At 38.2% G+C, this 24,815-nt stretch overlaps 1 protein-coding gene across 2 annotated transcripts in view; it reads left to right on the top strand.

Moving 5' to 3' along the window:
• Positions 1-24,815, top strand: part of FAR2 (fatty acyl-CoA reductase 2) — a 158,143-nt gene that overhangs the window by 66,157 nt on the left and 67,171 nt on the right. Inside the window, exon 1 of one of the 2 annotated variants that reach the window (XM_058743212.1) lies at positions 5,451-5,678. The exons of the other annotated variant lie outside the window; for it this stretch is intronic. The gene's annotated coding sequence lies outside the window, so the exon portion shown is untranslated. Of the gene's footprint in view, positions 1-5,450; positions 5,679-24,815 lie in introns of those variants that run through there. 2 annotated transcript variants of the gene reach the window in all.

Below are 24,815 nucleotides of genomic sequence, written 5' to 3'. Positions count from 1 at the left end.
GTGATACTGAAGGAAGCTCTAGAGAGATGATAATGGAAACAAAGTGGGCACCAGGAAGGGAGGGGAAATGTCAAGGATATACTTCACTGGCCAATACAACCCTTCCTAAATCATCCTTCTGTTTGTTGAGAAGGTGCCCCTGGCTACAGCAGAAACCTGGAGGTCCTATCGACAAGACTTCACTTGACCTGAATAGAAAATATATTTTAACTACATGTCTGCAATTGACATGTCCTCTGTTTGTATTAGTGATATTTGGCTAACCACTTCTTAAAAACAGTAGCTAGAAATTCCCAAAGTATGTTTAGAAATATATTATTCTATTCCTTGAGAATTTATACTCATCAAGGTACAATAAAAATATACGAATCTGAACCTGAAACAATATAAGGCAAATGCTTAAAAACTTGGCTTCTACTTCTACCCTAAAAACAAAACAAAGGTGTTCTCTTGAGAAAAAAAAAATTGCTAAATCTGGTGACCCATTTCCAGTCTGTAGTCTTGCTGACCTGCCTATTCCATTTACCACTGCTCACTACTATCCTTGGTAGTTCCTCTTCATGATTGTGACCTCTACTCTTGGTTTCTATTTTACTTCTCTTGCTGCTCTTTTTCTGACCCATTTTTCATCCTTGTACTTAGGGTTACTGAGGACGCTCTCTTCTCTCGTGTCTTCTTTTCCTGTCACTTTGCAAAGTTATCTGTTTATACTCTATTCTGTATACAGATAACCCCCAGATTTGAGTCCAGCCCTCACCTGTTTCCAGATCACCAAGAATAAATTCAATTACAAAAAAGTAGACACCTAGAAAATCGCTGTAAAACAAAGATAAAGAGAAAAAAGAGAAAAAAGCAGGTAGAAGGGGGAAAAAGTTATATTCAGGAAAACCACAGTAAAAGTAAGGACTAACTTTGTTGCAACAATGGAAGTCAGAAGATAATGGAATAATAGCATTAAAATGTTGAAAATAAAAACCTGACAACTTAAAATTCTGTACCCAAGAATTATTATTACTATTATTGTTATATTATTAAATCATTATTATCACCTACCTCATAGGACTTGTTTGAGAATTAAATGGGTTAATACTATAAACAGAACAGAATCTGGCCCATAATACACTCTAAAGAAGTGATTGTCAAAACAGATGAACATAGGGAAAGGAAGGAAAAATAGGATAAAAACAGAGAGGGAGGCAAACCCTAAGAGACTCTTAAATACAGAGAACAAACTGGGGGTTGCTGGAGGGGTGTTGGGTAGGAGGATGGGCTAAATAGGTGATGGGCATTAAGGAGGGCACTTGTTGAGATGAGCACTGGGTGTTATATGTAAGTGATGAATCACTAAATTCTCCTGAAATTGTTAAAAAAAAGAGTTTGTTATGAAAAATAAAAACTATATGGTAATTAGGATTGCAAATAGCTACAATCTTTCTTGGAAAAAAATGTTTGAAAAACAATAGACAAACATTCTAACATAAGTAGTATTTATTTTCTTCTTCATACTTTTCTACAATCATGAACTACTAATATTATTAAACAGGACAATTCTGGTGGAAGGTATGCTTCCTGAGAACAGGGACTTTGTGTAGTTGGCTGCATAGTTCAGCACCTAAAACAGTACCTACATAATCAATAAACTAGCTCACATCATGGATATGAGAAAATCTTTTCTTGATAATAACTTATTATGTTGCAAGTGAGTAGAAAGGAAAAAAAGGTGAACAATTGAAGTTTGGACCAATTTCAATCCTTGAAAACTATTTGCAGAATATAGGTAATTCTGCAAATGCTTATATCTGTATTGCATATATCAGCTCTCTCATTTTCAAAAGACCTTAGGGAGGAATGTAATAGCATCATTTGGATCCCTTTCTCTAAAAGCCTTATTTTTTTTTTTTTTTTAAATCCAGAGGCAGAAAACTTTTTTTCTTATTGGGAATTGAAAAATTTACTGAAAGAAAAAAAAAAAAAAAAAGAAGCATTCAAGCCAGATTTAGAAACCCAGAGGTCTGAAATGTTTAGGACCAAATCTTTTATTGTGGTGCTTACGCATTACAAATCAATAGTTTTAGAGCTAGAGGAGTATGTAGAAATCACCATCCCTGTACATGACCTGAGGGACCTGAGCTCAGTTGAGTTTACACGGCTAGTTAGAAACAGGGCTGGGCTAGAACTCAGGGCTTTTCTTTGACATTGAAGGTGAATTTTTAATGGACTCTGGCCTTGACAGTTTTTCCTTAAAGGCCTCCCTCGCCTTCTCCACATAGACCCTTTCTCTATTAACTTTTTCTTGCTAATGGATGTCACATACAGAGTCAGATCAAGAGCAGTATCAAACCTTTTTCTGGGAATACAGTGGAAGGTTTAAACTGGTTTCTTCCCATAAATTGAAAGCAAAAGAAATCCTATGAGTAAATTTCCTTGAGTATTATGGAAAAATTTTAATTTGCAGTAATTCTAAAGGGAGGTACACTTTATTCTCATAAGTAAGTTGCTGTATTTATTCACCTAATAGATAGCTTTAATAGTATGGATAAATCTACAGTTTGAACTTAAAATCAGACTTTTTACTATTTACAAGTACAGTGAAACCTTGGTTTGAGAGCATAATTCGTTCTCGAAATATGCTTATAATCCAAAGCACTCATATATCAAAGCGAATTTTAAGAACAATTGGCTCAGTTGTTATCCTGTGACATTTGACATCACGTACTACTTGTATTGTGCTACTCGTTTATCAAGTTAAAATTTATTAGAAATGTTTGCTCATCTTGCAGAACAAGTTACTCGCAATCCAGGGTTTTACTATACTTCCTTCAGGAAAATGGTGATTTACCTTCTAAAAAAGTAAAAAATCATTTACGATGACTACTGTAAGTATACAATGTTTTCTTTGTTCATCAATATTTCCTCTTACTGCTTTTCCATCTCCTATTTAAGATTTCAGGAGACTAATATATTTTGAAAACTAAGTGACTGTTGTCACTTAGAAAAATACAAATATCATAACTACTTATTAACTCCTTCTTCTCTTCAAAATATATTCAACTTGAGCTCAAATTTAATCACTTTAAATACCCCATCTAGGGAAGCCTGGCTGGCGACTCGAAGAATGTGTGACTCAATCTCGGGATCATGAGTTCAAGCCCCATGTGGGGTGTAGAGATTACTTAAGGAAAACTTTTTAAAAAAAGATGCTTAGAGTACCTGGGTGGCTCATTTGGTTGAGCGTCCGACTCCTGATTTCAGCCCAGGTCATGAAATCATGGTTTGTGGGATTGAGCCCCACATTGGGCTCTATGCTGATAACATGGAGCCTGCTTGGGATTCTCTCTCTCTCCCTCTTTCTCTCTCTGCATCTCTCCTGTTGCCTCTCCCTCTCTCTCAAAATAAATAAATATTTTTAAAGTTATAAAAATTAAAAATATGCTTAACAACAAAAAACTAAAAACTAAAATAAAATACCCCATCTATTCAATATACTTTTTGTCCTTCCAACTTATCAATTTTTTGACACCTTATTTCCTGATAAATGGTCTACCCTGCAGCCAGTTTTCTCCCCTGTTTAATCCTGCAGTCAGGCATGATGCTATATGCCTAAAAATGTTATATCCTTATTCTACCCGTGTTAGAAAGTGAGTTTGTTTTGAGGTTAACACAAGTAATTCTCTTATTTTAAATGGAAAAAACAACTACAGATGATGTCTGGGAAGTAATTTATCTTATCTCTACTTGCTTTTATGATCTGACCCTCTTCACCTTTATCACACTACTATCATAGGAAAGGCTGTCTACAAGCTTCACAAACTCTTACAGTCTATTTGAACTTTTTCCCACTGGCGTATGTAAAGACTTAATCATATCTCAATGATAGTGCTATTTGATTATTTGCACTGTTAAAAGAAATCATCCTGACACTTGTTGAGAATTGCAAGGAAGACTTTATTCAAGACTATTGGCAATAGGAGCCAAGACTATTGCAATTGGGAGTGAGATTTAACATAACTCTGAATACAAATAGGGGCAAGTAGGGATTTCTAACTGGCAGAGAGGATGAGGCAGAGGGTGGCAAATTAATGCCAAACTTGCTTGGATATAAAGGTGGGGGAGGGGAGAAGAACTTGGTTCCCTATGGAAGGTGGAAGAAGAGCTTGATTGGATCAAGCTGGGGAAGATTCCCTGATTTAGCAGGATTTGTTTTTTTCTGAAACTGGCTTCAACAGGTCGAGGTCAAGACCTGGATGAAGAAAGGGGCTCAGAGGAGCCTAAAGTTCAGTTAAGTAGAGATTCTTTGTCCCCACAATGTTTCTAAGTTTAGATTTACCCACTAATAAGGCCGAATTTAGAATACTAGAGGTACTGTACTAGTTCTCCTGTAGCTCTGGAAAATATTCTCCACCATGATTCATAATGCTAGTATAAATGAGTGACACCAGCTATTCTCCTCAGAACAAAATCTTTTAATAGAACTGCACACACACTGACAATTTGTTCCAAAGGAAATCTAGGAAATCTGATCAGCCTCAGAGGATAATGAAAATATTTGTAATATTTACATTGTGCTTACTCTTTGCCAGGCTCTGCCCTAAATCACTTATATAAATTAATACTTAAAAATTTTTTTTTGATGTTTATTTATTTTTGAGGGAGAGAGAGACAGAGAGTGAGGGGGGAGGGACAGAGAGAGAGAGGGAGACACAAAATCCAAAGCAGGCTCCAGGCTCTGAGCTGTCAGCACAGAGCCTGACACGGGGCTCAAACCGTGAACGACGAGATCGTGACCCGAGCCAAAGTCGGAGGCCCAATGGACTGAGCCACCCAGGCACTGCTTTTTTTTGTTTTGTTTTGTTATGTTTATAAATTAACGCTTTTAATCCTCACTACAACCTTCTGAGGGAGGTACTATTATTATCCCAGGATGAGAGACAGGGAAACTGAAGCACATAGCAGTTACAAAACTGGCCCAAAGTTACTTAATTAAAATATGTGAGGGTTGTGATTAGAACCCAAACAACATGACCTTGAGATGGTTCTCTTAACTGCTGTGCATTCCAACTTGTATAAAACCTCTCTCTCTCTCCATATCCCCAAGCAAGTGCATAAAACTGGGACACAGGTAAAAGGGAAGTTGATGGATATATATTTGTGGGGGTCCAGAGGTTTTGGTGCACTGTTCACATTCAGAACGCTTTACAGTGCTTAAAACATAACAAGTCATCACTAATTTTAATTGCTGGATAAAGAAATGATTGAATGAATTACAAGCTCATGTTCAGTTTCTGATCATCAGTGAGATAACCAAGTTAAGTTTCTCAAACTCTGGCTTACAAGGGTTGCAATGGCAACATTTTAGGACAGAAGGCATTGTCTGCATTTCATAACACACAGGTGGTTGCAGATATCCATGGAAGCCCAGCCCACAGAATCTCCCACTGTCAGCTTGGGATGAGCTGGACCTCAGGTACCTGGATATAATAGTGCAGTGAGCCTTTCTTCCTGAGGTCCTAGCACTCCCCTGATCTAAGGCTGCTGGTCGTGAGATGCTATGGGAGCCCCTTCCATTGCTCTTTAGACCCGGTTTAAATTTTTCTGCCATCTTTCCTGCTCAGCTCTTACTCATACCTTCTTCTGGTCCTAAGGAAACCAACCTGAAGCGGGAGAAATAGGACGAGAAGGTAAGAGAAAAACAATCAATGATAAGTCCCAGATGTTGCTAAAGCTAATAGTAGCAGTGACAACTAAATGATTCTTGAGGTGAGAGCCTGGTCTTTTTACCTCATTTTCACTTTTGCTTGGTCTCCACCTTAGCTTAGCAGAACTCATCTAACCTCAGAAATCAATGACTTATTTCCTGTGAAGTAGAATCAATAAATCTGCAATGTTCTCCATTAGTTAAAAATGAATGCTTGGTTTACTTTGGGCTGTGAAGTACAAGCCAAATGATTGTTGCAAGTTATTTAAATGTTTGAATGAAGAAAAAATGGTTTTCACTATGACTGCATGACATGAAACGCTGAACTTTCTGTGGAGACAGGGAAGGGGTTGTGTGGGTTGGAAATGGCTGTGGCCAGTCTGAAACTCCGTTCTGCCCTGACTCTGTGCATTACCAAGCGTCACTTTGGCACATCTGGTGCAGATTTAAAGTCTAAGGATTTTTGTATGAGATTCAAACATAGATTATAGTAGAAAAGGAACTTGAGAGCTCCAGGGAAGAATACGAGACTTCTATTGTATTTGATCATTTTATTAAATTTGCCTGGAAAAATCAATTAAAAACCAGAATTTAATTTTCATACTCAGAGGTTATTCATTCAGAGCTCATGCCTAACAATAGATGTGTGTGTGTGTGTGTGTGTGTGTGTGTGTGTGTGTGTGTTGTTAAATAGTCAACGCCCAAGTGCAGAAGGCTGACTGTTCTATTCTGGTTGGGTATGAGGGAATTGGAATGAAACCTTCATTCCATAAACACTTCACTCCCTTTTTTGCTTCACCTGGCTTCTCCATGGAACATGTTCAAACCATATACATACAGAAGTAGTGATTTGTTACACTTAAGCAGTGTTTTTACAAGTTATTAATAGTATATTGAAATTGCAAAGTGGAATTAATGCCACATTACGAAAGATGTAGGATTCCATCAACAGAAGGGTCACCAAGTGAGTACTTAATTGCCTCATGTTCTTTTTTGAGCATAGGTACATAAAAACAATGCAAATTAACAAGTAACTAGTTAACTTTGTATATTAAAAACATTTGGGCAAGTTATTTACCTTCTTTGAGCCTCAGTTCTCCCATCTGTAATAATCATGCCTGCCTTGTAGTGTAGTTACTGGCTTAAATGAGATCATACATATGAACCCCTTAGCAGAAGGTTTGATACCCACAGACTTAGCTACTGATGTTGTTATTGTTATTACTATGGATCGAAGTTTATGGTCGTAGGATAGCTCTAGATACATTATGCTCGGAACAATTAGCATATATTTTTCCCAGTGGGAAAACTGGATGAAGAGGCTCTTGGAATGCTCTATAATAATAATTTCAGTGGGCGGGGGGTACCTCAAGGAAGGATCAGAACTCATCTAGGTTCCTGGCCTTTCTGGCTACCTGATAAGCCCATAGGACAACTGCGGATGTGGAAATTTGGAAATGGGTGGCCAACGAGGGCAATGACGTTCTCCCAGGAGGGGAGCTGCCAGAGCTTTGCTCAACAGTTGTCAACTAGTATGTCTTCGGGCCTCTCAGGGCCTCACCTTGTTTCAGCTCCAAAAATAATTACAGCTTGCCTGATTTCTAAACTAAATAACATGTGGAGGTGAAGGTGCGTGCCCTCTACCCTAGAAAAAACTTAGCCACAGTTATCTTACTGGTTTCATGTAGAAGGAAACAGATTCTGGGCACAGAGTTCCCAGGTACAGATTCCCACTCTTCCTCCCTCAGCTTGTCAGACACAAAATACTTAAGGTCCTGGGCAGAAAGTTGTCATTTGTTTCCTCATGGAGTTATTGTAAGGTTTAGATGAGAAAATAATTATATAACACACAGGATATTTGTCTGCAACATAGTGCTGAATAAATGTTAGTGATCATTTTATTTCTTTTGTTGGATGATATTTGCACTAAGTGTTAAGCAATAAACTGAGGCATAGTAAACATTTTAGGAGCTTATTTGGGCAAAAATCAATTTGGGCTGTGCTAAGCCAGAAGCAAAGCAAGGAAATTATTTGATTGGCTATAGCTTAAGCAGTTGCATTAATTGGGAAAGCCTAGCTGGCAACTTGTAATTGGTTGTCCTTAAGTTTCAATTTCTTAACGTTGAGGCATTACAGGCTTAGGTTTGGTTTTCTTACATAGGCTAATGAGGCATTAAAGCCACCTCAGTCTAATGACCTCCTTGTTTAATTATTTTAACAGATGTTAGATATTATTCTGGTTTGATTATGTAGTTTCCTCCATGAGTTAACTTGACTCAGAGTAAAGTTATTGAGAGAAAGGAAAGTTAGAAGTCTTGTTCCCCAAACCCATAGTCGAGCCTCTATACTGGCTGTAATTTCTGCTATTAATTTCATCACATAGGATCTGCAGATCGTCTTAAGATTTAAGCTATTGCTCTTTTCACTTCTCATAGTGAATGTTCACAAAACATGGGGACAAGGTCTTTGTCACTAGAGTAGCTATAAGGAGTTAATTAGCAAAAGTTCACATACAAATTTTGTTCTAGTAAAAGGCTTAAATTGTAAGTCCCCTTTTCAAGCTATTTTAGAAACACAAACCTATTTATGATGGTGAGTTTCTTTTAAAATGAAATTCTAAACCATCCCAAATCATTTTTGATGTAGTACTGTAGAGTAGGAACGTATTTTCTGCCCATTTTATCAGAAAGTTTGGATATATATCTAATTTTCACACGGTTTTTCATCCCACCTCGGAATCATTTTAATCCTAATCCCATCCTGGTTTAGAGCCCGTATGTGGAGGCTCTGAATTCCTCCAACAGATTTTTTTTTAATTTTTTTTTTTAGTGTTTATTTTATTTTTTAAGAGGGAGAGAGACGGAATGTGAGCAGGGGAGGTGCAGAGAGAGAGGGAGACACAGAATCCGAAGCAGGCTCCAGGCTCTGAGCTGTCAGCACAGAGCCTGATGTGGGGCTCAAACTCAACAGATGGCAAGATCGTGACCTAAGCTGAAGTAGGACGTGTAACTGACTGTGCTACCCAGGTGCCCCTAAAAATATGATTAGAAAATAAAACTCAAAGCAAATGTCACTTTCCTTCTTTAAAAGGAGGTAATATTTTCTACCTTGGTGAAGAGTGAGAGATCCCTTACAGTCTAGAGGTGCCCTGATTTCTGCCCTCTGTGCTATAATTGTTATATTTCTGACTTCTGGTGCTTCTGACTTCTGGTCAACAGATTTGGCTCCTTGGTTGCTAAGAGCTAGGTAAACATTTTATTCAGGGCATTTTTATTGGCAACATTTAAAATAACTTATTGGAAAATTTTGAGAAGGGAATTTAAATTAAAGAAAATAGAAACATTATAATGAAGATCTCTGAAATAAAACAAAATCAATACAATCAGTTATGGCTTATCCATTATCCTAGATAGAGTGCTTTCATATTATCTGTTTAACTCTGAACAATTAACATGAATTTCCCGCTTTCATCTATCTTAGGGTTAATGAACAATGAATGGGCAATTTGGAAATATGTGTAGAAAGTAGGTCCCTTTTCTTTTATCATTTGTTTCTCTATTGAGTAGATACTCTGTATTTATAGCGTTTGCCTCAAGACTATCTGCATCATCCTTTTTGCCATTTTGCCTTTTATATGGGCATATTACAACTGGTTGTCTCCAAGCAGTTTTATCTGGGCAAATTATTAAGGAATCAATTTTTCAAGAACAGTATGAAATAGGAAATTTTAGCGTCAGCGAAGGAAACATAAAAAACAAAACAAAACAAAAAAAAGCATATCTTGACTGCAGGAAAAAAAATGTTTTTCCTAAGAATTTTTATGTTGCATTTTGTTTTCCAGAACAATTAACACCTGCCCTGTTCTAGACCTAACACCAGGACAGAATAATAACCACAAACTATGTATATTGCATTGGCACTTTGCTAAGGTCTATAAAATTGGCTTCCATTTTGTTTTCTTTTAAACAGTGAGTTTTTTAAGCCTCACTACCTTTACTAACCGAATCTACCTTTTCCTCAGCAAAATATTCTAAGAGTCCTACCTTTGATATAGGTTGTTTTATTTCCAAATTCAACAACAAAAAAAAATTGCCAGCTTTTTTATTGTGAAACATTAGAGTGATGTCTCTGTTTTCTTTTCTGAAAAATGACACTTTCTCGCATAGGGTTACATCTACTTTAAAGGTTTAAATGTTAAGCAAGTTATTATTTTTAAGTATTGCATTACCAAGCACCTTCATTTGAGAAACTTGCTATAACATTGATTGTCTTTGGAGTAATTCATTCCAATTTTGTTTCCATCATATTCTCACAGAAAATCTTGATCTTCCCCCAAAGTGTGCCTATCCTGACTGGCATCTGCAGCAACTTAGGGTGAAACTCATGAAAGGGTGTCTTTGTTTGGGGCAGAGGAAAACCGAGACTATTAAGATTTTCTTTTCTTTATTTGCAGAAACTCAGCAATGTTCTTTCTGTAGTTGCTCCGTTTTGACACTCTTTGCGGTTAGGTCAACAGTGGTTGTTTTTAAAAGCACATCCACCCACGAGTGGGTGTGTTTCTAAAGCCGGTCTTCCCCGCTAACTGTGGTGTGGTGACCTTCCATCCGCAACTTACCTGTGGTCTGGCAATTGATGTATTTTGTACTCCATTTCTAATTCTTCTCATGATGGAGAAACAAAATCAGAGAAAGTCTGAGGTTCCTGCAAGGTAGCTGGTATTTTTTTTAATAGATCCCCCTGACAGACTCAGGTGTGAGGCTTGGGAATTGGATTTGGAAACGAGCTCTGTGGGCAGTCCACATGGGCATCACTATTCCGGCAATCCCACTTTCCATTCAGGATGTACCTGCTGACAGTTTCATCTTTCAATTTAGAGAAAATACAATGAAAAATAAAGTAGTTCTGAGCAGCAAAAGGAAGTTGGTTGGTGAAGTAAAAGTGTCAAAGTTTTTTTTTTAAAGACCATTTCCCTTTGTTTTTTGATTCAGTCAAGAAATCTGTTGAGTGCCTACTAAGTGCCGGGCTCTCCCCTAAATCCAAAAGTGAGTATTGAGCAAAGGCAGATAGTGTTCCTGTCCTCGTGGAGTTTAGAGTCTAGTGGGGGGAGCAATTTTATTCAATACATCATCAACAGCAGCATAAAGTTACAACTGTGATAAGAGCCAACAGAGAAAAGTACATGGAAAGAACATAAATACAGATCAAACCAAATATGGAGGGTCAGCTAAAGCTTCTCTGTAGAAATGATGATTTAACTGCTGTCTGAAGGGTGACTAGGAGTTGCAAGACCAAGATGGGCTGGAGAGCATGCCAGTAAAGAGGACAACATTCATCACGCCGTCATTCTATGTGTCCAGCACTGTTCTGGCTGCTGAGGACAGAGCAGTGAACAAAATGAATTCCCTGCCCTTGTGGGGCTTACATTTTGGTTGAGGAAGGAAACAGACTATGAACAAATGACCAAATAAATAAATGCTGTCAAGTGGTTATAAGTGCTGTGAAGAAAAATAAAGAATAAGCTGAATAAGGCGTACAGGGTGTGGAGGTGAGGTGGGTGTTTTACAGGGGGCAGTTGGGGGAAGGTCCCCCTAGTAAGTCACCTTTCAGCTGAGACATGAAAGGGAGGCAGCAGGTCATGCAGCTATGAGTGGCAGAGGCATATCTGAGCAAAAAGAGAGCTGAAGCCTGGAGTAGAGCATCCTGGGATGTTCTAGGAACACATGAGACCATGTCTGAGTGTGTACTGGGGGAGACTGGAGGCAGTGGTGGTAGAGTCATGTGATTCAGTCCCTTTTATGTGAGGACTACATTGGAAAATTTTAGCGCAGAACTGATAGACCTGACTTGCCTTTGGGAAGGATCACTTGAGCTAATACATAGAGAATAGACTATTAGTGGAGCAAAGATGAGGGCAGCAAGAACCATTTAGAGGTTGTTACCTTAATGGTTTGGGCCAATTTGGTACAAGCAAAGATAGTGGGAAGTGGCCAGATCCTGAATATACTTTGCAAATAGTTGATGGGCTTTGCTGAGAGGTAGAGATAGAGCATGAGAAAAAGAGTCAAGGATGGCCTCAGGATCTCTGCACTGAGCAACACAAAAACTCAAGGCTTTATTTGCTAAGATGGGGAAAGTTTTAAAAGGAGCAAGTTGGGGGAGGTGGTTTAGGAGCTTGTTCTGTGGTAGGTTAACTTACCTCTTAGACATGTGCCAAGCCTAAGGAGAGGCTTGCATGTTTGATTAACACCTTGTCTGAGCAAAGCAAGCACAGGAGAACATGTTGTCTAATGTGCTAGAGAGAGTAGGCTGGTGCCAAACCACATCAGACCTTGGAGATTTCAGCCATTATCCTCAAAACAATGGGAAGACATGAGGTTTTAAGGGATATTTCAGGCTATCAGATTGTCATTGCCAAATGGGAACTGGCTGCAGTGTGGCAAAGAGATTGGAGTTGGGTATTGATGCGGATGAGAATGGATGCAGAAAACTTATTATAAACACAACAGTCCAGACAAGATGTGGTAGCTTAAGTCATGTGGTAATGGTAGGTGTGGAAAGGCAGGCAATTAGATGAATTCAGGAGGTGACTGTTAGGAAGTGGTGGGTAGATATGGAGGTGACAGAGAAGGAAGTGCCAAAGGTGACTCTTGGCTTTCAGACTTGAACAATAGAGTGGACAGTGATTTCATTCAAGAATACAGGGAAAACTGGAATGAGAACTATTCTTTGGGGAAAAGATCTTAAGATTAAGGTGTCTATAATATACAAGTGGACATGTCAAGTAAGCATGCGCCATAGTCTGAAGTTCAGGGGCAAGGTCTAGGCACAAGAGAGTAAATTTAAGAGAGATGATTCCAGGGGTGCCTTGGTGACTCAATCTGTTAAGTGTCCAACTTCGGCTCAGATCATGGTCTCATGGTTCATGGGTTCGAGCCCCGCATTGGGCCCCGCATTGTGCTGACAGCTCAGAGCCTGGAGCCTGCTTCGGATTCTGTGTCTCATTTTCTCTCTGGCCCTCCCCTTCTTGTGCTCTGTCTCTCTCTGTCTCTTAAAAATAAATAAATGTAAAATAAAGAAGAATTTTTTTTAAAGAGACATGATTCCAAAGCTTAAAAGGAAGGAGAGTTTTGAATGAGGCTGATTGATATGCAGGAGAGGAAAGGGATCATTAATCATATACCTCTCAAAGAATATAGAAGAAAACAGAATCCAAACCCAAGTAGAGGAATGAGCCCTGGATACGAAAAGAGGCAGCTTTTTTCCTTATTGGAAAGGATGGGTGCAGATTTAAGTAGATTTATTTGTATGGTTTCATTCGTTCAACAAACACACACTGTGTGCCTGTTATCTGCCAGGCACAGATCAAACTGCTGGGGATACAGAGATTTAAAAGAAACAACCCTCTCCATCAAGGACCTCTCAGTTCAATAGGAGACATTGTACAAGTGTAGCAACAGAACAGCGTTCATGAGAACCATGGGAATACCCTGAAACTTTGTGAATGTCAGTTTCCAAAAGTTCAGAGAAGAGATGGGTATGATATTGTGGCCTATGTTGCTGAAAAAGAGAACATTTCAAGGGAGTTGGGAATCTGAATCCAAGAAATCAGATTTTGCGATTTATCGCTGGGAAGAGACAAATGCTATTTCCAATACAAGGCAAGAGCCCCAGGATTGATCTAACTGTTTGCAGTTCTAGGCTAAGATTTCTTTAAATACATTCTCTCACTAACTTTCTCCTTGAAAACTAGAGCAAAGACCTCAGCCTATGCACGTTCAATCTTCTAGCACTCCAGAGATATACACTGACCCTGAGCTAGCTTCAAGCTGGTCTCATCCTTTCCACCCTTGGCTAATATCCAAATTGCAAACTTCCCATGGCATCTGTTCTCTCTCATATTCTCATATCCACACTCCTTCATGCTTTCTTCTCTTCTCCTGGCTTTTTCTTCCCTACTGCATTCTTCACACCTATTTTCCATTATGTTTGTGGAAGCCCTCTACATCTTTTACCTCCTTGCTTTAACGGAAATTTGAATATCCTTTTAGAAATGATCTCAAGTAGTTTATTCTCTTTCCTGTGGTCCTGAGAGTGTTCAGAATCCTCTTATGGTCTAAGCATTATATCTTCAGACATCTTTTCTGTAGGCCATGGCATCTGATTATTGTTCTACCTAAGATCTCTGCCATCTATCCACATCATGATTATTCCTCCATACTCTTCCATAGCTTTGGCATCTGAGTCACCATTCACATCTTCACTCCAAATTCTGCTACATCAGTGTAGATGACCCAACAAATCTGCCCATCCCCACCATTGTTCCTTGGCCTATTCAATTCCAGTGTTCTTTAGGTTAACTCCTCATTGACAGCTATTCCCATGGCCACATCATGGACACTGCCATTCACAGCTGCTTCAGTTCTAGAATCGTGAATTCCAGCATCTCACTCTCTGAAAACAACCTGTCATTGAAAAGCCAAAGCCTTTAGTGTTATCATCACTACACCTATTCTTTGACCTCAATGAGCTTAGCTTTAGCTAAGTTAAAGCTAGTTAGATTGGTCCTGATAAAGCTGTATTTCTAACCCTTGCTAGTTACTAGCCCAATGTAAAATATAAAGAAACTCTTTTTCCTACCTTGTTTTAATTTTTTTAATGCTTTTTTTTTTTTATTTTTGAGAGGGAGAGAGAGCATGAGCAGAGGAGGGGCAGAGAGAGAGGGAGAGAGAGTGAGTCCCAAGCAGGCCTCTCACTGTCCGTGCAGAGCCCAACGCAATGCTGGAAGCCACAAACCACAAGATCATGACCTGAGCTGAAATCAAGAGTCAGACGCTTAACTGACTGAGCCACCCAGGGGCCCCTTTCTGCCTGGTCTTAATACATTTGTGTGATAAGTTAAAGATAAGGACTTCTGTGCTCATGAACAGCACCAGCATTTCCTTTCCATTTGAAAATACCTAAAGAATTCTAAAGTCAAACTGAAAAGTATTATTAAATCCACCTTGAGCTAAGTGCAAAAATGGTTGGAATATGGCCTCAATAATAGTATAGATAATTGGTGCTCAAAGTGTGGTCTGCGGATCCCTGTGGTCACCAAGATACTTTTAGGAATCCACACTTTCAAAGCTAGTTTTATAAAAATATTAAGATGTTAGCTGCCCTTTTTACTATGTTGACATTTGCACCAATGGTGCAAAAGTGATGTGGGTTAAAACAGCACAATAAGGCAGTGCCCCCAACCTGTCCTCCTAGTCATTGTGTTCTTGGTCATCAGGCCCTCAGAGCTTAAATAAAATGACCAGTTTCATTTAAGAATACCTTTGAAGAAACACTTAAAATAATTGTATTTCAACCCTTGCTTACATGTCTTTAATATTTTGTATGATGAAATAAAAAGTATATTTAAAGAACTTCTGCATACCAAAGAAGGCTGGGCATCTCAGAGAAGAGCCTGTGTGATGGGTTGTGAACTGAACTAGTTGATTTCATCACAAAATACCATTTTATCTGCAAGAATGACTTCTAGACAAACTCTGGTTATTCAGATCTGGGTATTTGGCAGACATTTCCTCAAAATAAGCTAAGCGAACCTGTCACTTAGGTAAACAACTGGCAGTATGTTTGCCAATGACAGACTTTGAGTTTTCAAATAAAGATTAGAGTCTTGGAAGACTTGTGCCAATGACTAAGAGCTTGACAGCTTCCCAATAGTTGAAGACTTTTCTGATGAGATTGGTGACATTAACAACTATGATTTTTCGATATTATATAATGAAATTTGTCAACATTTGGAAGATCTGCATAACTCAGTAAATCATTCTTTTCCAAATGACCAATGCATGGTGTTATAAAATTATGCATATAACTAAAAGATCCATCTAAATAGTGAGAAAGACCAATGGATCTTAAAGTAACAGAATATGAAAATTTTATATGGTTGTAGATTCCACATTGTACTAAACTTTGAGAAACTACAATGTGCTAAGTTTTGGGGATGATATAAAAAAAATCCACAATTATTTGGAAAGGATTTTAAAGTTCTCCTCCCTCTTCCAACTATATATCGTGTGAGGCCAGATTTTCTTCATATATTCAACCAAAACAATGCAACAGATTGGATACAGAAACAGATATGAAAATCTCGTTGCTAGGGCATATATTAAAGAGGGTTTGCAAAAATGTAAAACAGTGCCAATTCTCTCAATGTAGATTTTTTTTCATTATAGAAAATATATTCACTTTTCAAAAAAAAATCTGTTATTTCTGTTAACATTTAATAGGTTTACCATTTTAAATGATAAGTAAATATATATTTTTTAAATGTCTCAGTTTTATTTTCAAATACACTAAATATCGGTGGATATAACCACATGCAAGCTCTTTGGGTACTCAGTAATGTTTAAGAGTATAAAGAGATCCTGAGACAAAAAAGTTTGATAAAGCTAGGTTAGCTGATCATAGTGAGAGAGGGACAGTTTTACTCATGCTGAACTGCAGGTACACAGAAGACAACATGTTTTGTGACCTTTAATCCCAAGAAATATAAGCAGTTTTGTTACTTATTGATTAAAATATGCTTTACAGATTTCAGCCAAGGAATTTTCAAAGAGATCCAGCATTTTATCAGTCAGAGTTCTTTGGCTGAAAGCAACAGAAACCAGCAAGGGCAGCTGGATCCATTGTGTAATGAGTTACCCACAATTTACCCGCTTAAAGCAACATGTAATTATTATCTCACAGTTTCCATGCAGTTTTAGAATTCAGGGAAGGTTGTTTCTTCTAAGCCAGGAGAAGGATCTCTTTCTTATGAAGATAGTCATTCATGTAAAGGGATCAGGTCCACCAAGGATAATCTCCCTGTTCAGTTGATTAGGGATTTTTTTTTTTAATTTTTTTTTAACGTTTATTTATTTTTGAGACAGAGAGAGACAGAGCATGAACGGGGGGAGGGCCAGAGAGAGAGGGAGACACAGAATCCAAAGCAGGCTCCGGGCTCTGAGCTGTCAGCACAGAGCCCGACACGGGGCTCAAACTCACGGAGTGCGAGATCATGACCTGAGCCGAAGTCGGACACTTAACCGACTGAGCCACCCAGGCACCCCTAGGGACTTTAATTACATCTGTAAAATGCCTTCACCTCTACCTTTTGAGGTGACATAATCATGACAGTGAAAACCTATCACCTCTGCTGTATTCTATTGGTTAGAAGCAAATTACAAGTCCTGTCCATTCTCAAGAGGAGGGAGTTATACAGTGGCATATCATGGGGTATCATGGGGGAGGGGGTATCATCTTAGAATTCTGCCTACCATAACAATAGAAACAAACAAGAAATTTATTGGAAGGAAATGAAGTAGCCACACAGTCAAAGGAATGGCTAAAAACAAACAAAAAAACAGCCTTAGAAAGGGCAAAAAGCCCTTTTTCCATTTCCTAAGAGCTATCAGAGACTTTGGTATCAAGAAGACAGGTATTAATTGACTAGATTATCTAGTCAACATGCCACCGCTAAATGAATCAACTCCATATATATATATATATATATATATATATATATATATATATTTGTTATATATTTTATATATACCTATTTATATATCAACTTTTATGTATCAATATGCATGTATTTTTTAATTATGTGTGCCTTCATGCATAGTTAAAGTTCTACCCCTTGGCTAAGTGGGACAGAATGTCTTGAGTGATAGCCTTATAGAGACTACCCAAAGTGGGGGGAGAGATGCTACCTCAAAAGGAGGTTTTGATCAGTAGAAGAGATGCTGGAAGGCCAACATGCAAATATCTACTAGTCATCATAACCAAAGATATCATAACTTTTCAAAAAGCAAAGGTAGAAAAATATTATCCTTCAACAATATATATTTATAATGTAAAATGTGGCAAAATCTTTTATACTTATAAGCTCAGGTTTTGAAAATTCTTTCAAATAGGTAATTATTATATATCTCCATTGACATGCTTTTTGACGACACAAAGTAGTTTTGCTGTGGTATTTTGAATATTTCATTTATTATTTATATGGAAGAGGGGGCAGTTAGCTATTTGTGTTTTTAAACAAAAAGGTACTTTAGGGATTATTTGTTCACTATATTAGTTCATCTTGGTCTTAATTCCAATGTTACTTTTATCCTATATTTGAGATTGTATCTCCCACTCAGGTTTTCTAGCCTTAACTCTTCCATCATTCCAAGAGCTTCCAAAATCATTCTTCCATTATCAAGGAGACAGATGTTCATATTCTTCTGAGACCAGCTTCTAAGAAGGAATCACAAGATTGACTTTCACCACTGCTTATACAAAGTACAGTTTCAAGTATCCCCCTCCCCCCCCCAAGTGTTTGGCTGGAGTCAACCTTTCCTTTAGCATGCAAAGAGCATAGGTTAGCCCCCCTTTCCAGATTCTGTGAAGTCAGAATTTGCACCCAAGTTTCCAAGGATTCCTGGCAGGCTTCCATTCTCCTGCTTATTTCTCATTCTGAATTCCTGCTCCCATGGGATCCTTCACCTGCCTGCTAATTCCTCACCACCTGTGCTGGCTGCTCTTTCCAGACACTTCCCAGACACTGCTCCCTTTACGAAGAGTACCACTAACATAAATATATAGCAGACCCTTCCTAAAGTTATAGGGAAACAGAGATTATAGCACAAAATGGGAAGTTTTTTGTTTTTAATTTCACTTAACTGTTCTTGCCTCATCATCCACAGCACAGATTTTTTTGGTTCCCATTCCTTCTCCCACCAATGTATTCATGCCCTTTCTCTCCCCTCTGGAATTCCTCTTCCTCCGGTTCCCTTCTTTCCTCCTCCTCCTTTCTTTCTCTTACCTATCTCTCTCTTTCTCTCTCTGGTAGAGTGGGTGAGAGGTGATGGTTCTCATGATTAAACATGCCCATACTTCCCTTTCCTGAAGACAAAACAAAAAAAAAAAGATCTCCCTGGGAAGGTTCCTGCCATTCTTTTTCCTCTGAATTACAATTCTCTACATGCAATATTATCACTTTACATTTTATTAGCATTATTTTTTTTCTCTGTGTAAGCTTTTATTGAGAAGAGCTTATACGTGTTAAAAATACTTCTAAAAACATCTAGGCCAACACCAATTCCAACACTGACGTGAAGAAAAATGCACCAGAGAGCAGTGGTTTCAAACATCTGCAGAGACTGTATTTGTACAGTATGGTGTTTTTGTTTTTGTTTTTGTTTTTTTGATGAGAAGAGGAAGGAAGAGCCTATATAGTTGGAAAGGATAACTGAACTGTGTCATTACTCACAGACAAAAGGTGTACTTTCTCTAAAGTGCTACGAATTTCATTGAATATTTACAGGCCAGTTTTGCAAATGCCATTTTGAATTTGTATTAAAGAAAGATCAAGTTATGTATGTATTACATCTATAAGTGTATGTGTGTGCACAGAGATAATGGGTGACATTCAAGTATGTATGTAAACATACGCTAAAATGCATCTCTCCAAATCTCTCCACGTCTTGTTTTTTCTTCCTCTAATATTACTGTGACTTTTTACTTTATATTTGACAGAAATCTAAAAATACTTTCTCAAGAACATGAAGGAGAAAATTCTTAAAATTGTAGATTTATTTCACCTAGATAATCTGCAGATTTGTGGCTTTTGTTTGTGTGTATACACTACTGTATTTCCTGTCCTTCTCTTGGAGGGGGGGGGCGGGGGGAAACTAAGATTGCTCTCCTCCCTCCTCTTGTCTCTCCAGCTGAATCCCTTTATTTTTTTAGTCTCACATACTGAGGTGTTTTTGCAGACTTCACTGCAACCTGATAATATTCCCAACGTTTCCTTTGATGTTTGTATTCTGAGTTACTTTTCAAAAAAAAAAAAAATATATATATATATAATGTAAAATCCTTTCTTTCCTTCCTGTGCCAGCATTTGAAGTGAAAAGCAAACAGTCTCCTTTTTCTTGTTGTGTGTCCCAGCAGCGGGACATGTGTAGCTTGGGGGGGGTCTGTCCTTTCTGCTTTTCATTCCTGAGAAGGTACCTCAGCTGCCCCAGGGAATGGCTTGTTCTTGAGAGAATGGCTGCTGGGTGTTAGCGGAACCCCCTGGGGCGTGCATCAGAGTGGCGTGGAAACTCCTCTTCCTTCCCAGAGTCTACAGAGAAATCAATACACTCAGTGCCAGAGAAAAAGGGCAAATGGAGGTGGGGGTGGGGGTGGGGAGAGCAACATCTGTTCTTGGAGTGTTGAGTCAGACGGTTCAGCATGGACATGACTCTGGATATCTTTGTGCCTTCCTTTCAGTGCACAACTTTTCATGTTACACAAAAGGATTCACACAGATTTTCAGGATTTCTGTGCACTGGAGAGGAAAGTCTGTGTAAGTTTGAGGCCTTACCCTTGGCACCTTTATGCCATTAGAACTAGGTAACTTAAAATAACAGGTAACATGTACTAACTAAAATAATCAACTGTCCTTCTTGACTTCTGAACATCATTATGCTAATAAATTTACCCGGTACTCTACACATGCTAAAATTATGCATTCTGGAGCTAGCATGTTATTTTTAAATGCTTTTAAAGTTCCATAGGAGTTTACATTCAATAATTGACCTAATTTAGTCGATGCAACAGAAATGGGCATCTCTGTGGTCCCATGGGTCAGTGACAACACAGAACTATTTCCCCATGAGCAACCCATGTCTCTCCACCTACTGGGCTCTAGTCCTGTTCATATATTCAAATCATGGTAAAGAAATATGGAATTAGAGTCACCATTACAACCCTAGAGATCTCCTTAAACTCTTAATAGTGCACTGAATTGAACTTTCCTGTTTAACCACCAGGCCAGTAGACTGATGTCATTATACTCGGATCACTTTCTTTTAAGAAAAGATAAAAGTATTCCAAAAGTGCAAATTAAGCTTAGCAGAGGACAGTGGAGAAAAAGCTACTTTTATCTTTTCTACGTTTGGGTAATGGTTAACAGAATCAATTTGGAATTAGTGAGATCAGGTTCAAAACCCTGCTCTGCCTCTTGGATGGCTCCATTTAAAAAAAGTTAATCTCTATAAATTCCCTTATCTATAAAATGAGTATAACGGTCATGTGGAAATAAAAGAAAACTAACCAAATGAGAACAAGCAAAGGCAATTTATTCTGAGAGCTTGTTGTAGCAAGGGAGTCAGCCCCGGTCACTTGCAGAAACAGGCAGAGGAGCTGGAAAGCCTTAGAGGGGAAAAGGGGAAGAAGGCTTTATGTGTGTCCTGACTGGGGGCTGTTGGCTTGGAGAAGTTGTAGGTGGGCTCATTAGAAGTGGGGTATCGTATGTGGTTGGTGAGCAGCACATACTTGGCTTCCTCTAAGTTGGAAACAGGGACAGAAATTAGAGAAGCTGCCAGTTGTTACTCTGGACCAGCTGTTACAGAAAAAAATTATAGTTCAGCTTCCTGGATTGTTACTAGAGATACCAACTTGAGTTCCTGCAAATCTGATTTATAGCAGGTTGGCTTTCTGGTTGGTTTATTGCAGATAAGGGTTTGGGTTCCCGGGCAGGCTGCTTCAGGGGGTAGGTCAACGTTCTGTTTTTATACATGCTCTAGCCATTGCCCAGTTATCCAGTCTCTCAATTGTATCATCATGGTGTTACCGTGTAGCACATGCTCAATAAATACAAATACAGTCTCTGAATTTTTCTTCACATCAGTGCTGGAGTTTGGATCAGAACTGAGTGGATGTGGGAGAAGTCAGATTGTGCTGGCATAACTAGGTACTTCCCTGTGGAATTAGGTCAGAGTCAGAATGGCTTATCAGTTGTAGGCAAAACACCGGTGGAGTCGTGAGAAGAATCTGAAATTGTCTATCCCATTCATTTTACTTCTAGTAACTGTCCAAGCCCAAAAGTAACTCTGGGGTCTTAATAGGTCTTTAAATGCATCCTGAGTTTAGGATGTATTCTGGGGATACAAATGAGCATAAAGCCTCTTGCAGGTGTTAGAAATTCTGTAACCAGAACTCTCATGTGATGAGAGACAAGGCACCTTATCCTGAACAGGTAGGTGTCTGTTCCTCATTGTATCCCCAGGATCTAGCACAATGCCTGAAACATAGTATATACTTAGCCAGCAGCTGAATGAATGAATGAGTGAGTGAGTGAGTGAGTGAGTGAGTGAATGAATTTCCCAACTTAGATCAAGTAGCTATTATGAAAATAATAGGTGTCACCTTGCCTGCTATGTAATTTAGGTATTCCTGTGTGTTCTTTTTTTTCACCAAAACTCCTAACATCTGATTGAGCCAAAAATAATCAAATGATTGGTCACAGAATATACAATGACAGCCAAAATCAAGCATGACTATTTTGGTTCCTTGTACCCCCCAAATCCTGAATTCTGGAAAGGAAGTGCGAATGGACACATCAAGTGGAATTTTAAAGCAGTGTTCAGTCAACAGGAACCATGACTCGAAGTAGCTTCTTATTAACATCCGTGTGAAGTGGTACCAAGTTTGAACATTTAAAAATGTTACAGCTATTCAAGTGATTTCACAGATGTATATTCCAAGCCAGTTGGTTCACACAGCCTTTTGGAGACCATCCATGTCAATGTGACAGGCTGAGCTTCTTGCCTTTTGTGTGGCAGAGTCCCTGGAGACAAGGATTTCAGAAACAAGAGACATGGCTTAGCATCCAGCCACCACTGGGGTGCACTTGACCACACATGTTTTATCCATTCATTTGTTCATTGATTCATTCGCTTAAATAACATTGATAGGCCATGTAGAGTTTATTAGGCAGTAGGGATAAAAAGTTAATCTACCTTCCCCTCCCTCAAAGAGCTCAAGGCTCTGACATGAGATCACGGATGAACACAAATGCAGCAGCTAGAGATAGGATCTGACAGAATTTATTCATTCGGTTAGAATATATAAAGCACAAAAGGATGGCTAAGGTCTTTGCCCTTGAAGAACTTCAACTCTTGTACAGCAGAAAACCCGTGTACACAAAAATACAAAATAGAACGTGGTAAATGGAGGCAGGCCCTTAGAAGACAGGCAAGAATCCAGACTTGGGAATTCTCCTATCTTCCTTCTCCTTACCCCACATCTTTATTATACCTTCATTTTTGATTGATAAATAGACATAGGTGTTTGCCCTAGATATGAAGCAGGTTAGTAGTAAATTGGGTTGGCTTATAAATTATGAAATAATGGTTCACATTTAGAACCAGACAGCAGAGGTCAGACAGTGTAACAGGAGCCTTAATAATTTGAAATATATTCTATGCCTGGCCACAGTAAAATGAACCGAGAGTGGATTTAACATTCCAGTAAATACTGTGAAAAGCATGTAAAACATAGGTGATTTGACTGGATAGTTCATATCAATTAACATTGTAAAAGAGAGTTTAAAATGGAGTTAGTATTTGTTTAAATAGCATAGTAACTGGAGGAGAGAACAGAGTGTCTCTTTTTCTCTGTTATAGTGATTGATATTAAATGATTAGGGCTAGGAACTTGTCCCAAACGCAGCTTTGATGGACTGTGTCTTTCCGATAGCTTGCACTTTGTTGTACAAAACCTGTTATGTTTCTTCTGATATTATATAGCTACAACACATAGTTTAATATAGACATGAAGTATTTTTTTAGATCTCTAAGTACCATTATTTTAAAGATAAATGCCTAAAATCTTTGTTGCTCTTTAATAGAATTCATTGTACATTATCAGAAAAAGAATGAATGTTGTTTGTGGTTTGCTGTGCTTCTGACACAGAATAAGATCTGATGGAGAGAATTGTACAGGGAAAGCATCAGCCTTAATTCAGAGTTAATCCTTCAGGGGCGCCTGGGTGGCGCAGTCGGTTAAGCGTCCGACTTCAGCCAGGTCACGATCTCGCGGTCCGTGAGTTCGAGCCCCGCGTCAGGCTCTGGGCTGATGGCTCGGAGCCTGGAGCCTGTTTCTGATTCTGTGTCTCCCTCTCTCTCTGCCCCTCCCCCGTTCATGCTCTGTCTCTCTCTGTCCCAAAAATAAATAAAAAACGTTGAAAAAAAATTTAAAAAAAAAAAAAAAAAAAAAAAACAGAGTTAATCCTTCATAAAGGCCTAACTGCCCATTTCTGAATAATATATCTGTCTATGTCTATATCTATATCTATATCTATATCTATATCTATATCTATGTCTATCTAGAGACTGTCAATTTATTGGCATAGGTCATGATCAGTAAAGTCTGTTATAAAATAAGGATTTCCAATTCATCATATTGATTTGTATATAATTAACCTTCATATTAACCTTTTTAAAAAATGTAATTTCCCATGTGGTTCAAGAACAATTAGCTGGTAAATGGCAATGACTAAGCTCCTGGAATCTCACTACATGAAGTAACTAACTAACTCTGAGTCTTTTCTTTGGATGGGTACAGTTAACAAATACTATGTCTGATCACTGACAGTAGCAAATCTTGCTATCCTACGTGTATTTTTACATATACACCATCGTAATATTGTGGTACAAAAAATAATTTGTGCTACGGTTTTGTAGTAATTTCTCAGTGTTAATCTATGAAACAATTGTCTTTTTGGTGGACTGAATTAATGATGTTGAATTGATCTCCTTTTAATCAGGCCTTGCTTTTAAAGACTTTATACATTCCAGCTATTTTGTTTCCATGCAGTTTCCTGGTTGAATAAAAGGTTGAGATAGGGTTGTTTGGATGAGAAATAGAAATCTCCAACCTTATTTCTAAGGTCTGCTTGAATGAGTCTGAATAAGTCTTTGAATCCATATGAGTGGCAGACTGTATCTTATTAGAAGAAATTAGGGCACATTGATGTATATATAACACTGGGGTTATGCAACATATTTATTAATCATTGGTATGCTATTCTATACAAATATCTGTTCATATACTTGCACTATATTTTTAAAAATCCTTTAAATAGCTATTCGTTTCAAATTTTGGTTTTGGGAAGCAGGAAAACAAAGAAAAAAATAACTTTTCAAAGCTTTAGTTATTTATTAGAAAAGACATGTCCCCATTCCACCTCTATCGATACATGCATTATTATGGGTAACACCTGTGAACTCAGATGCTGGCAGTAAATAATGTACAAAGTCTCTCAATCAAAATT

The sequence above is a fragment of the Neofelis nebulosa genome, chromosome 8, assembly GCF_028018385.1.
Source record: "Neofelis nebulosa isolate mNeoNeb1 chromosome 8, mNeoNeb1.pri, whole genome shotgun sequence".
Taxonomy (NCBI): domain Eukaryota; kingdom Metazoa; phylum Chordata; class Mammalia; order Carnivora; family Felidae; genus Neofelis; species Neofelis nebulosa.
The sequence above is the reverse complement of the archived record's forward strand: the minus strand, read 5'-3'. Positions and strand labels throughout refer to the sequence as shown.